Raw genomic sequence first — 18,061 nt, 5'->3', positions numbered from 1 at the left:
TAGAAGCATTGCAATCTTTTGGCATAATTTCCAATTTTACCTGAGTAGTTCATACTAACTGGTGTATATTCATGCTTACTTTGGGCCAAGCAATGCTCGATGCTCTATTTGCATAATTTCCTATGACCTTCTAACTTCAGCTTTGAAATGGTTGTGACTTAAAACTTCATTAACCATTTATCTTTCCTCCCGAATTAAAACTAGGGACTGAGTCTTCAGAAACATAGAGTACTGATCCAGTTCGCAAGCCAAGCAAGTAGCAGGGCCGAGATTAAAACTCAGCTATTTTGGGTGGAGTGCTGGATTCTTGACCTTGTTGTAGGATGAGAGCGTCTGTGGCCCTGATTCATCAACGACAGTGCTGGCTGAACCCTTGATTGGAGAGACTCAGCCCTGTGCCTTCGCTGAGCATCTGTGCAACGTCTTCAGAAGTAAGTCACACTCCCAAGCCAGGAGCAGAAAGGCTTCACTTTGAGTCATTTCCCCAAATGATTTCCTACTTAGACGCATTCATCACCACGAGCCTGTGATTATCAGGTGCTCTGCCACATGCAGCCGGAGTTGTGAGTGGCCGACGACTTTGTTTTAGAAAGCCTCATCACCTGTGTTTACGTACACTGGTGCAGTCCCTGTAACAGAACTCAACTGGTACAAAGTACATATGCAGCAAGCACCCTCATCTGCAGTGGTTCCCAAACTTGGTCACACATCAGAATCACCCAAGGAGAATAACCTTAACCTCCAGATCTACTCCAGACTTATTCAATTAGAAATCTTTTGATTGTAGGACAATACTGTTGAAAAAAAGTATTTTCACTTTGGTTTAAAGTGAAACGGACATGAACATGTTTGAAGGTAGTGAAGGAGAAAGGTCCTTAGAAGAAAGAAGGAAATAGAGTCTAGCAAAATGAAGAACTGGCTTAGAGGAGAGGAAATAAAAATAAATCAATTGTTTTGTAACTTGAGAAATCAGACAAGTATGGATGAAGGTTTCATAATAGGATATACTAGATTTCTTTTCTGTAAATATCATTTTTTGAAAATAGTTAGCAAGGTGGTCTATTGTGAAGAGGTAATTATGGGTTGCTGTTGTTGTGTGTGTATGTGCATTAATAAGAGGCTCAGAGAATTAAAGAGAACAGTTGAGATTTGCAGTAGTTAGTAGAGACAATAGGACATTAAAGTTTCCATATACATCAATGTAATGTCTAGATATTCTTAAGACCCAGTGAACTAAGTGACCTGTAAATTATAATTCTAAATATACTTGTGTCATTTGCTTATTTATTCCATAAATATTTCTTAAATGTTATCATTAATCTGGGTTTGAAATATAGAAGCAGATGAAAAGAGTCATGTGTCATCATGAAACTTAGATCTTCTACTTGAAAATAGGCACAGGTTATGTGTTAACATATATGTCTTGTATTATTATTTTAGGTGGTGATAAGTGCTATTAGAAAATATATCACTGAGCCCTTGATAGGTATCTGTTATATAGGAGAGCCAAGGATGGAGGGAGTTGAGCAGAATGAAGTCAAAGACTAAACCAAGTGACAAATGGAGAGTTGCTGTCTGGAAGATGAACATCTCAGCTAAAGGAAGTCCTAAGTGCAAGAATCCAGAAGCAGGAAGAGGCTTGACTTTTTGAAGGAGAACCAATGAGATCAGAGTTGGTAGAGCAACATGTAAGGGAGATGAGCCCACACTGGAAGTAAGGGGCAAACAGAATTTTGAACATAGAAAAGAATCTTCACAGAAGAAGCTGTTAAGGGTTTTGAATACAGGTTGACATGATAGGTTTTACATGTTGGGATTTTTCTCAAGCAAAACTTGAATGCAAACTGGGGGAAGAGCTAGAAGAATAAAAGAATTTCAGGTAAACACTAAACATGGAGTAGTTAAATTTGTTGACTCTGCAATCTAATTTGGGCACAGGACAAAGATAGGTTGAAAGAATGGATGCTGATGGGATAGAAAAAAAAATCAGCCAACTTCACACAATGATGAGTGGTCCATGAAGGTATTGAGAAAGACAGGAGAATACACCACGAAGGGTATGTCCACATGATGTATTATCTTAAAGGCAGAGAAGCATCACAGTGCTAAGGTCTGTGGTGATCTTCAGGGAGAGTGGTGAAGTGGAAAGGGAAGGCAAAGCAGAGGAAAGCATTTGCTGAATTGGACATATTGTATTTTAGTATATAGCTAGGCTGAAATTTTCCATTAATCATAGACTTGAAAAATGAATTCTAAGGAACACTGGTAACCTTGGCAAACACATTGCTGTAAGTAGGGCAGAACTCAGAGTCCTAGTTAGGGTTTTTTTTTTTTTTTGAAGCTTCTCTTGAGTGGCCCCCTGCTGAAACAACATCAATGGAGGTGGCATGCCTGGTGCGGTGAAGTGTGAGTGGGCACAGTGTGTGGGCTCTAGGGTTCTTGGGGTTAAGTGGTTCACAGCTGGAAAAGATTGAGAACTGCTAAATTACTTTATCACACTTGTTTAATAAATGAATTCATTGACACTACTAGGTGGTCTAGACCTGAGTGAATCATCGAAAGAATCATTTGCAGAGCTCAAATCTCCAGTTTATGGTCTTGATCTGATCTTTCAGAATTTTAAAGGGAAAAAAAAACCAAGATTTTGTATATAAATTTAGATGTTTATATAAAGTTTCTGGGATCATGTATAACTAGATTGAGGAACTTTTGAGGTAGTGTTTAATAGTTAGTTATAGTGTTTGCCCTTCTCATAGTCTTTAAATACTTTTACTTACATGTGTGTGTATGTGTGGTCATGATGATCCATCCCTGGTGATTTCAGTAGAACGGATATTACACTTGACTCCTAGAATGCCGAGTTATTGAGTGATTACAAAAAAATCACATCTCTTTCCCTATGGAGATCAATTTAGTGACAGTATAGGATCTATATCACACTATATATTTATTTTTATTTTTTTCTTTGCAAATCAATCTTGGGGCTTTTGTTCCATGAGACTGGGTCAATCTTGTTTCTCTCTGGGCTTTGCAAGCAAGCCGGGAAGGGAACAGCAAAGACAAGAACACGGACAACAGAGGTGGATCACTGTCCTGCGTCTACGCTTGTTCAAACGGATTCAGATACCCTTGACTGCAGACCTTGTAGCTCATATACCCTATTTGCTTAAGTAATTGAATCAGGCTTTCTGTCACTTGCAGCTGGAGAGTTGAGACAAACAGTCTTATCTACAGCGGGGCTGACTCAGCCTCTCCCAGATCCTTCTCTCCTGCCAGTTCACATCCCTTCATCCTTTAGAAGTTTTGTTTCGCCCGCAGTGACAGGAAATTTACATTGTCAGAGTCCGGCTTCCTTTGCAGGGACACAAGAAAATAGAATCGAGAGCTGAGATGAGAATTGGTCCTCTATGAGATTATGGTGTCTGACAATTTTGCAAGGCATTTGGAAGGAGAGAAGGGGTGAGGCTCACATTCTATCTATGACTGGTTAATGTCCAAGGAATCAAGGAACAAACGGCTTCGGTCAAAAACAGCTATCTGGAATCTAAGAACTGCAAGTGACTCCACTATTATTTCCAAACTCAGGTTCAAAAAAACATCATAAACCAGGTGTATTAATGTACACATCTTTCTGTTGTGCTCTAGGTGGCTCATCTTAATGCCTTTTCCTAATGGATGTCCAATTTCTAAAGACCATCAGTGTTTCTGAATGAAGGTGCTACAATCCCCACACAGACATAGATGGGGAATCATTTCCTAGAGTAATTGTGACGAGGTCAGGCTTTGCTTTCCTAGATGTCAAAATCTGTTAGAGTATCAGCTGCCGTAGTGAGCTCCCAATGATAGTGATTTTCTGAATGTTTAGAAGGGTCTGATGAGGAGGCCGTTTTGATGTTTAAGATTGTTTTCTATGGTGTGTGCCAAGGGTAAGGAAGGGTGACCCGGTAGAAAGTGGGGTTAGATGTTCTAGTCACCTACTGTTTTGCAATTCATCAGGCAAATGGCTTTTCATTTCCTTGGAATGTCAACGGCTCCCATTTTAGTGTCTGTAGAAGAAATAGCTCTACGAACATCTACGTGCATACAACTCTAATGTTTCATAGCACCAAATCCAACTAGCTCATAAATTGAAATGTAGTCAGTGGGTACAGCTTGAAAATATAGCCCAAAAGGTTTTGATATAATTAATGTCCTTTTATTTCTTTTAAAAATCGTGGAGGTCATGCTTAACTACTTTTCTCAAATGTCACGATCATTTTAGAAAGCTGAATAAATGCCATTTTGGCAGGATTTTTGTCCATGAAACAATTATCCACAGTAACCTGAAACTCCCTCTGAGCCAGCGTGTCTACCTTTCCTTAATTTTAACATTAGACACAAATTTAGAGAAATAAATAACAAGGAGGGTTGATACTCGCATGCAGAAAACATAAGCTAAGTTATGTGCTCTTTTCCTTCCCTTCTTTGTTACCATTTGTATGTTTAAAGTAAATACAGCACAACAAAGACACTAAAAATTGCTGATTGACCCTTATTCTATTATTTGTTGTTAAACGAACCCCAGTTATGATAGTGAGATGATCCACTGTTTGTGGGGATCCTATTAGTTTGTCACTCTGAATAGTCACGCAACTGAAGGGGATTCTACACGTTTCTTCCAGCATGATGAGAACTGTTCTGATTTATCCTTTGGGAGTGATGATTTGTTCCCAACTGGAAGCTCAAGGTTATTTCTTTCATTTAAACTCCAGCTCCGGGAAAAGAATGAAGCTAATTCAACACTGAGGACACAACAGTTCTTCTAACTGTGTAATATTTAAATCTCAGTTCCTTAGTTCTTAGTGTGTTAACCTTTTCCTCCTCGCACTGAAATGTAGCTGGGAAACCTCTGTTATAGACATAAATATGATGGACACACACACACACCTTTTCTTGCCCATGTCTAAGATTACACAGGTGACACCTTTCTGTATTTCAGAGAATAACTTGAGCCCATCCCAAAATTTGTACAGTGAGAAACGAGCCAATAGAACTTCTTATTCATATGTCAATAAACATACTGAATGAAATAAGTGCTCAGTCTTTATAACAAGTGCCAAAATAAAATGCTAGAAATTTTGTTTTGGATCTTTTCTGTTTGATGTAGACTGATAGCTCTCCCCCTTTAAATTGAAAAGGGTTTGATGTAGTAGTTCTCAATCTTTCTAAAGCTGCAACCCTTTGGTACCGTTCCTTATGATGTAGTGACCACCAACCATAAAATTATTTCATTGATACTTCATAACTGAAATTTTGCTACTGTTAATAATTGTAATATAAATGTCTGAGACACAGAGTATTTGGTATGTTACTCCCTCAAAGGGGGTTGATACCCACAGATTAAAAAACACTGATTTGGGGGGTTCGTATCAAACTAGAGCCCAAGAATAGATCAGAGTTGTTTACATTATTAGCACATTATTTATTTTCCTGAAAATAACCTTTGTAATTCTGTTTAGTGCTTCCAAATTCATGAAAACAACGCAAAGATTTCTAATAGACTAAAAGAATGAGGACAATAAATAATAGTGAAGACAGGCTTAGGAGATAGCAAGGGGTGAGTATTTACTCTATTAGGATATTAGTACACATTTGCTGCTTTGTTATTCAGTGTTTGGATCTCTGTCCCATTTTTAATTCTCACCCTAGTGTTTTAATTTAATTCCTTTGGTTTCTCCCTTAAAAAATCCCCCACACTATACATCCTTAGTTTGTAGTGGTCTACAGCAAATTACCTCCTCACAAAGGAGAAGCCTTAATCATCATTGTTCCATTCTCTCCCCTGGTGCTATTACTGTCACAATTTATAGTTCTGTATTTGTTATAAAATAAAACAGTTTTACTCAAATATTTAGTGATATTTTATAAGAATACACACGCACATATTTAATATGTCTCTCAATATTTAGCTTTACCTCTACATTGAATTAATGCCAATTCACTGTAGGGGGGAGTGGGAAGGTGTCTTCAAAAGGTCACAGTGATTTTCTAGTCAATGCTTAATTTTTAAAATCATTCTTATTTTACAATTCTTATTTTTTTTAAATATGTGTTTTTAAAATCACCTCACTTTAATACAGGAATCTTCTTAGAGTTATTTAGACAATTATTATATGGATATCTATCAAAGCTCAAATTAGGAATCTCTCTCTCCCACCTTTCTCTTATTGTCTTTGTATTTAAATACTTTTTTGTACATTTTCATATCTTACTTATTTAAATGCTTATTTTTATATTTCCATACCTTATGAGAACTCGCTTCAGTGAACATTATTTCCTCGTTTAATGAGAATGGTATATAGAAGCATAGTGTTAATATAACAATTTCTACAGTATTTCAAGTGTTATGTACAAAGAGGATGGCATTAAAACAATTAGTATCTCATTTTAGAAAGCATACACAACTTCCTTTGTTAGGTGTTAAGAACTGTTTTTGTGCCGGGCGGTGGTGGCGCACGCCTGTAATCCCAGCACTCGGGAGGCAGAGGCAGGCGGATCTCTGTGAGTTCGAGACCAGCCTGGTCTACAAGAGCTAGTTCCAGGACAGGAACCAAAAGCTACGGAGAAACCCTGTCTCGAAAATCAAAAAAAAAAAAAAAAAAAAAAAAAAACTGTCTTTGTTTTATCATGAATTAATTTGAGTTAAGGCTGAGCTGCAGCTTTGTTGAATTTTAGGTGGGTGATAACTGATTTCAGTGATTTGAGGAAACATTAAGGTTCTTCTTTCTAGAAGGTCTTAAGTACTTCAGGACTAGCTTTGCTGAGGCTGGAGAGGTGGCTCAGCAGTGTGTAGGACTTGCTGCTCTTGTGGAGGCCCCAGGCTCAGGTTCACTCACCCATACAATGGCTTCAGCTTCAGGGATCCTTCTTCGAGCCACTGAAGGCACTAGGCACTCAGGCTACATATGCGTTTGTGCAGGTAAAATACCCATACACAGGTCTCTAACAGCACAAGTCCCATCCTTCTTCAGGTTATCTGGCCAGCCTGAAGAAGTATTATTGGTCAGGGATTATAGCTCATGATGTCTCAGTAGTACTTAACAGATTAAACAAAAAAGAATGTCTGATTTGAAGCTTTTGCTGGTTTTCACAGCATGAATGCTCCCACAGTGGGCAATTTAAGCTTCTGACATTTTGTTGAATTCCAGCCTGGGGAGAAGAATGCATAATGAGTTTCCCAACAATGGCTTGGGCAGACTTCATCAACCATCAACCATGGGATGTTCCTCTTCGCTTTACACATTTCTGCAGGCAGCCGTCTGCTGGATCAAATCCCTCGGTAGAGATGGAAGGCAGTGGGAGTTCATTGTTCATAGTTCAATCCAGTAATCCAGACTTTCAACACTATCCCACAGGGACAGCTATATTTTAGCAGCTTACATTTTAGCTGCTTTTTTCAGGTTTCTGTATGTTGTTAGTTCTCCCCTAATCCTTGGGATGAAAGCAGTTTCTGGGCTATAGCCCAGCAAGGCACTTTTTCTTCTTCGGGCTTTTCTCCATTTGACAAACTCTGCATCCTTTTTATGTTGTTGCTATAAAATAAAATCTATAGTTTATTTAATGTATTATGAGTTAGATTTTATATTTTCACAGTATGGTTTCTTTTTAATGATTATAAACAATGTATTTGAGCCTTCAGAAATATTGACCTGAGTTTTAAACTGTTAATTGACTTTAAAGAAGAATTTTATGTTCTATGCAAAATGAGTATTTCCATTTTCATTCATTGATATATCATTTTCCTATATATTCAATAAATCTCTAAGTATATATCATATATTCATATTAAATGAATATTTAGTACATCTTATTAACAAATGTATAGAATTCAAAGTTATAAACTCTGTTTCCTACCTGAGTTTAAAATATACCCTACATTGAAATAAAACAAAACAAAACAAACAAAATTGAATAAGAGGTAGCATAGATTTGTTCTAAACAGGCCCATTTCCTTAAAAACAGCTAATTTCATACTATATATGTGTGTATATATAGCAATTTATACACATACATTGCTGTGAGACAAAGGTTTTACCCTGTAAAGATTTGTTTCTTGTACTTGTTTAATAAAATGCTGATTGGCCAGTAGCCAGGCAGAAAGAGTAGGTGGGGGCCAGGCATGGAAATAGAGGTGGGGCAATTAGAACAGAAGAATTCTGGGAGGAGGAAAATGTCAGTTTGCATTCGTCACCCAGATGCAAAGGACATAAGATGTGACTGCCTTGCTGAAAAAGGTACCAAGCCACGTGGCTAACACAGACAAGAATAATGGGTTACTGTAAGATTTAATAATTAATTAATAAGAAGCCTGAGCTACTAGGCCAACCAGTTTATGATTAATGTACTTCTGTGTATTTCGTTGGGACTGAACAGCTGAGGGACTGGGCGGGACAGAAACCTCAGTCAACAGTACGTAGTTGAGATAGCATAAAAATGTCTTGGACCATAGGACATCATGAGTATAAAAAGTTTAAGAAGTTCTGATTTGCCCATTTTCGTCATGTTTCCCATCACTATAACAAAATAGCTAAAGAAGCAACTAAACAGAGGAAGAATTTAATCAGGTTCATAGTTCAAGAGGATAAACCCATTACAATGGAGTATGACTGCTTTACAGAGAAGGTATGGGCTATGGCTGGGCAATAGGAGATGGCTTCCCTAACTTAGGTTCAAGGCACTAGAGTCATGTTTGAGTCCAGAACTTCTCTCTGATCACTGCAAAGGGTTCATGATAACTAGCGGATGAGGGAAAGGGAAACGGAAGACGTGTGTAGACAGAGGAGGAGCCATTCTCACTGCAAAATGTCACAGGGAGCCTTAGAATGTTCTGTTCAGAGGAGACATTTGGAATGGAAGCTCCCTCTTTTCCTGTGCTTTTAGAGGAGTGCTCCCGAAATTCCGGATGCCTGCTGCTCTTGTTATAGTTGTGGTAGGGAGAGAAAAGCTGCCTGAAAGGTACATTCTAAAATGGAGCCTCCATCAGGAGAGGTCTCAATACCTGGGTTTAATGACACCGAGAACCAAGCTATTGATGACAGTTCCATCTGCAGTTTGTAAAACTCATGATGGTTAATCACACTGTTCGTGGAACACAGCGGTGTGTAACATTTTCCAGAGGAAAAAGAACAAACTATACCCTTCTTAGTTCAAGTTCAGGATCCAAATTCAATATCTTTAACGTTGTACAGAGAAAGTAGAACCAAAAGCGAACACCCAGTCAACTGAGATGAGCAGAGGATGCCTGCAATTCTCACTGAATATTTCCTTCTTAATTCCCCCTCTCCTTTGTCTTTTGTATAGATACAGTACACTTTGAAAGCTGGTATTTAACCTACTATACTCACTCATTGTTTGAGGCATAAAACGATTATTCATTTCCCCTCTGCTGCCAGCGTGCTTCTGTAGGCATACTATAATCAATAGAACAAAATTGGGGTTTTCATTTATCCTAAGAGTTAGAATTTCGGAATACAGGATGTTCCAGAGTTTCCTTCAGTCTGAATATAAATATACCTATGGGTAAATATCAAGCAAAAGAAGCCAGCACACAATTTTGTTTGACATTATATTAAGAAGACTAAGAACTTTGTATGTTGTTTCATCGTAGTTGGTGTGTGACTAAGGTCAGAATTTGAATCCAAGTCTTTTCATTCTATTTCAATGCCCGTAATTATTACTTCCTGGTTCATATCAAGGAAGGAATAAAATCAAGAAGTTTCACAATGAACCACAAAGAAGGCAGTTTCTTTCCTTTTCAGAAGGACTGGCGAACATACAGGTTTAGAGCAGATGGACAGAAATGGACTGAGGTGACAGAATGCTAATATACTCCTGACCTCTACTTAAATGTTTTATAGGTTTGAGCTATAGCCTTGATTAAAATGATAAAGAGGAAATGGTAAGTAACAGCCCTTTAAAGAAAACCACGCCTACAATACTGCGCAGGATAAAGAATTTTTTTATGGTCTCCATGAACAAGGCTGTTTAGTCTCTACCATGCCAATGGGCCAGTCATTAGGACTCCAGGAAGTCAAATAATGACAAGGATCAGAGAGTGTATAGGTCATGAATTTGTAGCACAGAGGATGTGCATTATGAGGTCCAGTTAATCTTTCAGTAGTCTCAATATTCTAAGTGGAATCCATTTTTGTCCTGCAGTAATTGAGGATCATTTAGCAAACTGACTCAGTTTTCTGCAGTTTGGTTAGACGGAAAAGGAAGAACATTACCAAAGTTTGCCATTAATTAACATGACAAAGTACTTTGGGAACCTGTTTCTCTGTTTCTTAAGGTCAAAATTCATTTTCCCTTATTATTGCCCAAAGAATCTATGTGGTAAGGGAGAATAACAAAGTTAACAAAAGGTCACTGACATAGTAATTGTGATTCTCTAATAATTCATTAAAAATGAAATATAAGTAAATGGAAAGTATAAAATGTGTCTCTTTATCTGTGTGAATAATACATTGTATTTTCTTTGAGCACTCTGAATAAAGAACTAGATAAATGCGTTTTCAGTATTAAAACTTAGGAATTACATAAGAACCTGGTGCCAGGCTGTAAAAGCTTGGGCCAAAAGGCCCATGTTTAAATTTCGGAATGATTAGGAATCATTCATTCAGAACCAGGAGAAAGGTAGGCGTTAATATTAGTTTCACTGCCACTTCTTTGGAAACGAAAATTGTTTTTTTTTCTTTTAAAAAAAGAGGCTTATTTTTAGAGAGAATGCTAAAGCCATGCACATAAAAGTAAGAGGTAAATACTTAAATGAATTTTTTAAATGGAGATTATATAAGCTTTCTAGGGCTGTTGTTATTGAATTACCATAAACTTGGTGGCATAAAACAACAAATTTATTCTCTCATAGCTTTGAAGACTAAAGACCTGAAATAAAAATGTTGGCAGAGTTGGGTTCTCTATAGAGATTATAAAGGAGAGTGGTCATTGCCCATGTCTTATCTCCCAGTGGTTGCTACAACCATCCTTGATGTTTTTGCCTTTTAAGTGTAATACCTACATAATTTGTCTTGGTTGCCACATGCTCATCTCTTCTTTCTCTATCTCTGTTTTTATTTCAAAAATTTCTTTTTCATATGATGACATTGGTCTTTACATTAGAGCCTGCTTTAATCCAATATGAACAGCAAATACCCTATTTCTAAATAATTTGATGTTTACAGGTATCAAGAGTTTGGGTCAGAACACATTGGGGGAGGGGATGCATAATTCAGTGTAGAATAGAAATTAGTCAGATGTTATACAATTAGTGATATGAGAAATACTGTGGTCTAGGTCTCAAACTATGGGTCTGCTTCTTTTTGTATTTCCTTCTCTTCAGTTTCCCTGAGGGACCCTGATGGTATTACTCACTCAGTTTTTACAAAGAAAAGCAAAGAAAGAATCAAAACCAAAAACAAATAAACAGACCAAGGTACATCAGCATTCAGAGCCTGTCGTCTACTTAGGGAAATAGAAACATCACAGGTTATCTTACGAGAAACTGGAAACTGAAAAGCCAAACAAGAAGAACTGAGGTGGCAAAGATACAGCCATTGCAGGAGAAACAAGGCCAAGTGGTTAGCTGTGCACTTACTATTATATGCAGTCATTCTGTGCACTGAGGAGAACGAAAGGTAAGGATGAATACATGCCTGGTTAGCTGATGCAGCACCCAAAGAACACATTAGTGACCAGAACATAAATAAGAAATAGATGACATTTTGTACTATAGTGTTTGTTTAATCACTTTCTTCCTTCGGAAAGACATTTTCCTCTGCTTATTTCTCCCTCCCATGAAATAGCAACAGCATAGGAATACTGTCCATGGTTGTATACTGCAGCCTTATGAGAGCCACAAGCAGTATAATGGCTAAGATTTTCGCTTTCATGGTTCTAAAAACCACTTTATTAAGCTTAAGAAACCAATAAGTTTTCTATAGTTGCAAGAAGACAAGAGAGAGAAGAATACTTAAATGAACATGGGGGACTCAAAGGCAGCTGTATAACCGTCAATCCCATTTTAGCAAGAGTGACAACTCCCAAAAACTGTATTCCTTGGGGCTTCTTAAGACCAAATGTTTGCACTTATTCACAACTCATGCTTTATTCTTGCTTCTGTGGCCTCATCATTATTTGTGATACAACTCTAGTTGTTCTTAGACTTTCTCTAAGGTAAATCTTGGGAAGATGACCACAGGTGAGAAGACTCTATCTATAAATGAGGCTTTATCCCTTGATTTCCAACAAAGCCCGTGGCTGATGGACAAGTACAAAAGTACTGACAGCCAAGAGCAAAAGGCTAATCATCAAACCCTCTCAAGGGACACCAGCTTTATGAGGAAAATCATGCTGTAGAGCTCCCTAGCCCCCCAGACAATAGAAACGCTAATCTCTAGCCTAGATTATGTCTTTACTTACCTTTCTTTTCTGCTTCCCCCAACTCCTCTTATTTAGAGATCATGTCCTCAACAGATATTTTAGAGGATATTGGTAGGTGTAGGGTGGTGGCGTTCAAACAAGACTAATGATATATAAAAAGGCATAAGGGACTCTGGTCCCTGGTTAATAAAAAAGAAATCAAATTAAATTAAAAGAGTTTGAACCAGAGGTACTCTGCATAGAAGGATAAAACTCATTTAATAAACCATGGATTATTAAAGAAAAACCCTAGTGCCAGGAGTGGGTAGAGAAAAGGGATTAGCTGATGTGAGAGATGGATAAGAGCGTAATGGGGAACTGGCACGGCTGAAACCCATTAGGTATAGGTATGAAAAGGTCAGTGTTATTCTCCAGGCACACCTTGGCTCTATGCTTTGAAATCCTGGCACAGTTACCTCTTTGCTTATGGCAAGGAGTTCCAACTGTGCACAGGCACAAAGGTCCCTTTAAGAGACAAGCTCTGCCCACTCCTGCTCTGTCTCTTCCCTGTCATTCTTCTGAGTAGGCAGATCTCTGCCACTCTGCCTTTTCCCCCACTATCTCCCCTCTTCTCCGCCTCCCTCTCTCTGTCTTTCTGTTTCTATATCTTTCTCTAATTCTCTATTTCCTCCCTTTTATTAAAACTCCATACTCAAGCTCTCTCTGCATGGCATATTCTGTCATCTGCCATGGTCCTCACCCTGATCCGCCAAGGTCCAACTCACGCCATATCTTAAAGTCATTCAGAAGCCCATTGTTATATATAGTTAATGCTTGCTAATAGAAACATTTTAAAGGGGGTTCTCCATCTTAGGTCTTCATTAGGAAATGAGACTACCCTAGACGATCTCCTCGTGGCTTGTTGATGAGGTTTATGAAGAAGCTCCATTTTAGAGGAGGGACAGAAACTATGGAGGAACAAATGAGGTGTGCCTGTAGCTATCACACTGGGAATGTTGGAGAAAGTGAAAAGGTTGGCTTAGCTATATCAGAAGATTCAAGATAAGAAGTGACTTTCCAACAGGTTAGAGTATCCCTAGGGCTATTCTAGAAGATGGCGATCCTGTCCACTATAGAAAAACTTGGGTAAGTTTTTTTTTTTTTTGATAAGTCAGAAGATTTGGAATTTATGCTTTCATAATTATAAATAGCCTTACTCCATTAAGGCTGTCATACTGTCGCGGATTACAGGCAGCTGAGGAGACAGTTTCAGAGGCTAGCTTTTTCAACACTTCTTTATCTTTAGAGAAATGACATCTTCAAATGAACAAGCCCAGGTTGGTCAGGTGCTCTGCTTTGGGGCAAAGGAGCTTCCTGCTGAGTTTCACTCTCTTTTTCGGCAGAAAAATCAATCTGTAGCCTGCAGATTCAAAAAGGCTGCAGCAGACTCCTCACTAAGGATCCCTGTGGCTAATGGCCTTAAGCACTTGAAGAATGCATCCATTAAAGCGGAAATAAGAATGACCAAAGAACCGTGCATCAAAGACAATGAACTATTGGAATGTTGAAGGGACAGAAAATGGCACATGGTCAAATATTTTAAATTATGCCTAGATGCATATTTAGCCATTTTTGCTGGCTCCATTTTTTTTGTTTTTGTTTTGCTTTGTTTTGTTTTTGTCTTGTTTTGTTTTGTTTTTGTAACTGATTCTAACAGTTGCGCTCACCTCATCAAACTTGCTTCCACGTCGGTCCCCCATCTTGGATCAGAATCATGGCTCATCTGGAATACAGTAACTCTCTCCAAATGCCTCTCAGCTTCATGCCTCACTGTCCTAATACTGCCCCAATTCATTTCAATTCCATTGCCAGTGAATTTTCTAAAATAGTCACCCACTCATTACACAGATATTTACAATCCTTCCCTTGTGAAGGAGACTCTGTAGCAGTTACTGGGCAAATAATAGCATGCTCTCTACCCGTTAAGAACTCAGAATGTGTAATGGGCAGCTACAATGGAAGTAAGGAGAGTTAGGAAAGGGTGATGTCATTGCCCTGAGGAGGGAGGTGTCAGAAGTCTAATGGAGTAAGGAAGGGTATGGCTTTCCCCTAGTCCCTAACCTCTTCTCTATCCTCTTAGCTTCTCTGGAGTCTATAAGTCTCCTCCAAGAGTCTCCCATGGGTCCTTTAAATTCTAAAACACTCCATAGCATAACCTCAGCCTAATATCTTGAGAGACATTTCAGCACAGACTATGTATGTCCTCATGGAAAGAAGACTAAAGAGACCTACTTAGTTGAATCAAGCATAGGTAGATACTGGTAATTACACCATTATTTTTGTACAGTGTACTTGGGAATTTGAAATTCCACAAAACTAAACACCAAAGAATTAAACTGTCAGGTTAACTGATCTTTGCTAATAAGGCCAATGCCACATCTCCAATCCCTTTATGGCTCAGATAACTCTGCAATGCTTGAGGAACAGTGTGTGAGACTAAGAAAAGCATTGGAGCCAGAGGGCATAAATTAAAATACTGGCTATGTCACTTGCTACCTTTATGACTCCAGGGAAGTTGTTACTTTGTATTTTGTATATTTTATATAAATACTTTATATTTCTCCATCTACAAAATGGGTTACTTTATTCTCAGTATTGTTAGTCATGGAACAATATTTCTAAAGGGTCCAAAGGGCTTAGGATGATGCCTGACATACATTAAAGAATTGACTTCTTTGTTGACACAGATACCACAGCTTTCATCTTTAAAGGACATAGAGTAGCCTAATTAAAGTGTAATCCAGCATGTGTCAAATATTTCCAAAGAGTAGAGTTATAGTTAGTGCAGGGCTGCTTCAAAGCCAACACACAACTCGAATCTGCATGTAGTTAGACATATTTTTAAACTTTAAAAAATGGCAATGAAGTTTGTGCTTTCGACTTGAATTTATCTTTTAAGATGTTTAAAACACTCTGTGGTTCTACAGATTTTAGTTTCATTATCACTAACTTGACATCTAATATGCCTATAAAAGTGAATTCACACAATTTTTATCTTTCTGAGTTTGGGTTACCTCACTCAGGATGATTTTATTTTTTCCAATTCCATCCATTTGTCTGCAAATTTCATGATTTCATTTTTAACAACTAATTTTATAAATGTCCCACATTTTCTTTACCTATTCTTCTGTTGAGGGGCATCTAGGCAGTTTCTAATTTCTGGCTATTATGAATAGAACAGCAATGCACATGGTTGAGTAAGTGTCTCTGTGGTAGGATGAAGCATCCTTTGGATATGTGCCCAAGAACGATACATCTGGACCTTGAGGTAGATCGATCCATTGCTTGGGGGACTGCAAACTTGTACATCCACTATGGAGATAAATGTGCTGGTTCTTCAGAAAGATGCCAATTGATTGACCTCAAGGCAAGTTTAAAATACGTTGTTGCTTACATCAGAAAAGTAGTTTTAGCGAGATGCAGGAAGCTTTTCTATAGACCCCAGAAGCTATCTGATGACATTTTTAGCTTTTGGGTTGCTGGAAGTTACTTGTGTGCTAAGGTAATAGGTTCCACAAGTGTTAGTTCAGACACAGAGGTGGGTAGGAATGACTGTTTCAGAGGGCCAAAACTAGCCCAAGATAAGTAGCCTCTGGACTGGCAATGTTCTATTTGCTTCACAGTACTGAAATTCTAATCAGCCAATTGGCCTCTACAGACAGCTTCTTTTCAGGAGTTTTTATTCACATGTTAATATTTAAAAAATTAAAAACAAATTCAGATTTCTTTCATTATCCTCTGTTAGTGATTTTATATTCATCAATGGAATGAGGAGGAAAATAACTAATGACATACATCAGTATTTACGTTATCTGTGTTTTCTGGGGCCCAATCAAAATGACGTGGGGTATGGAGCTGGAGAGATTGCTCAGTGGGTAAGGGCATTTGCTTTACGAGCATGAAGACTTTAGTTCAGATCCTAGGTCAAGTAAAAATGCCACATGCAGTTGTACACACTGCAACCCTAGCACTGTGTGGGCCAGAAACAAGATTACTGGGGCTTGCTGGCTACTACCTTAGAATACACAAGGATATTTCAAAGTTCCCCTGCTATGTTTCTGTTGTTGTTTCTTTGTTTATTTTTTCAGTATTCATTTGGTTGGCTTCTGAACTAGAAGAGAATGCCTGATATCTTCTTGAAGTGAAGAGGGGAAGGTAGACGTTTAGGAGTGTAATATAAGAGAATATTAGAAAATAGAGGACATTATATCCCTTAGGTCAGGGATCAGCAAACTGGTCCAAAAAAGATAAACCCAATGAACAAACAAAACCAAACCACTTGAGGCTTTGAGAAAATCATGTTCTAAATGTTGATATGCTTTCTCCCCCAGTTTATATTTTGAGTGCTAAGTCCCCAGTCATGGTGCTAAGGGTTGAGGCCTTAGACAGTTAGATCCATTAGAGCATGAACCTTCTGATAACTCTGGGATTAGTGATCCTTCGGGAGATTTCTGAAAGAACTTGGCTGTCTGCTTGCCTCATGACAGCACACAGACTGACTGAAAGGAACGTCTGTTGGAGGCAGGTCATTACCACACACAGAATCTTCTGCTTTTCTGACCTTGGACTTCATCACTATGAATAAACACAATCTCACTGTTTATGAATCAACAAGTTTACAGTATTTTTGTAACAATATCCCCGGTCACAAAGCTAGTGGGCCAGCCAGTCTTAGTCATAATTATTCATCTCTGCCATTGTAGTATTTATCACTTATAGACAATATGAACAAATGGAAGAGGTTCTCTTTCAATAGGACTATGTACACATAAGATTATGTATAATAAGACTATGTACAAATAAGACAGTCGACAGGATTGTTCCATGGCCTTAATTTGCCGAGAGATGCCAGATCACAGTTCTCGCCTCACAGAAGATAGTCTATTCTGGAACCAAATAAGAGTTATCATGACCTAGAAATACAAAGTTTGGTGACCTTAAATTCTATTTCCCAACGTGGCAACAGTTTCATGAAGTATTCATAGCGATACAGTCAAGAAAACTATAAATGAAGACCTGTTTCAAATACATTTTTGGAAACATTGGGTAGATAGGTTATTAAATAGCAGGGAAGTCTATCATAGGTCTCAGATGTTATCCGATGATATTCTTGGGTTTGTTAGTTGGTGTGTGTGTGTGTGGGGGGGGTGGTGGTGGTAATGATTTGTTAAGTTAATACAATGCAAAAGTTTCCATCTAATCGTCACAATTATTTTAGAACAGATGAAGAGATAAGCAAGGGATTACTATTAAGGGGGCTAAAGATAGTCCACGGGTCAGGGGGGATGGCTCAGTTAAGAGTACTTTCGGAGGACCTGGGTTTAGTGCCCAGAACCCACATTGCAACTCACAATGGTCTGTAACCCCAGTTCTCGGTGTTTCAACAACAACATCTTCTAGCATACACACAGTACACAACCAGTCATGCAGGGAAAATACTTAAATATACATAGAATAATATGTATATAATAAATAGAATATGTATATATAATAATATATTATATGTATATATAAAATAAAAATACACAAACATGTTAAGATATGATCTCATGTAAATGATAATGAGGCTACAGCCTAAGGTCAATTGTAATTAGGCTATGGACAT

Source organism: Chionomys nivalis, chromosome 15, assembly GCF_950005125.1.
Source record: "Chionomys nivalis chromosome 15, mChiNiv1.1, whole genome shotgun sequence".
Classification (NCBI taxonomy): domain Eukaryota; kingdom Metazoa; phylum Chordata; class Mammalia; order Rodentia; family Cricetidae; genus Chionomys; species Chionomys nivalis.
This window is presented reverse-complemented; position numbering follows the sequence as displayed.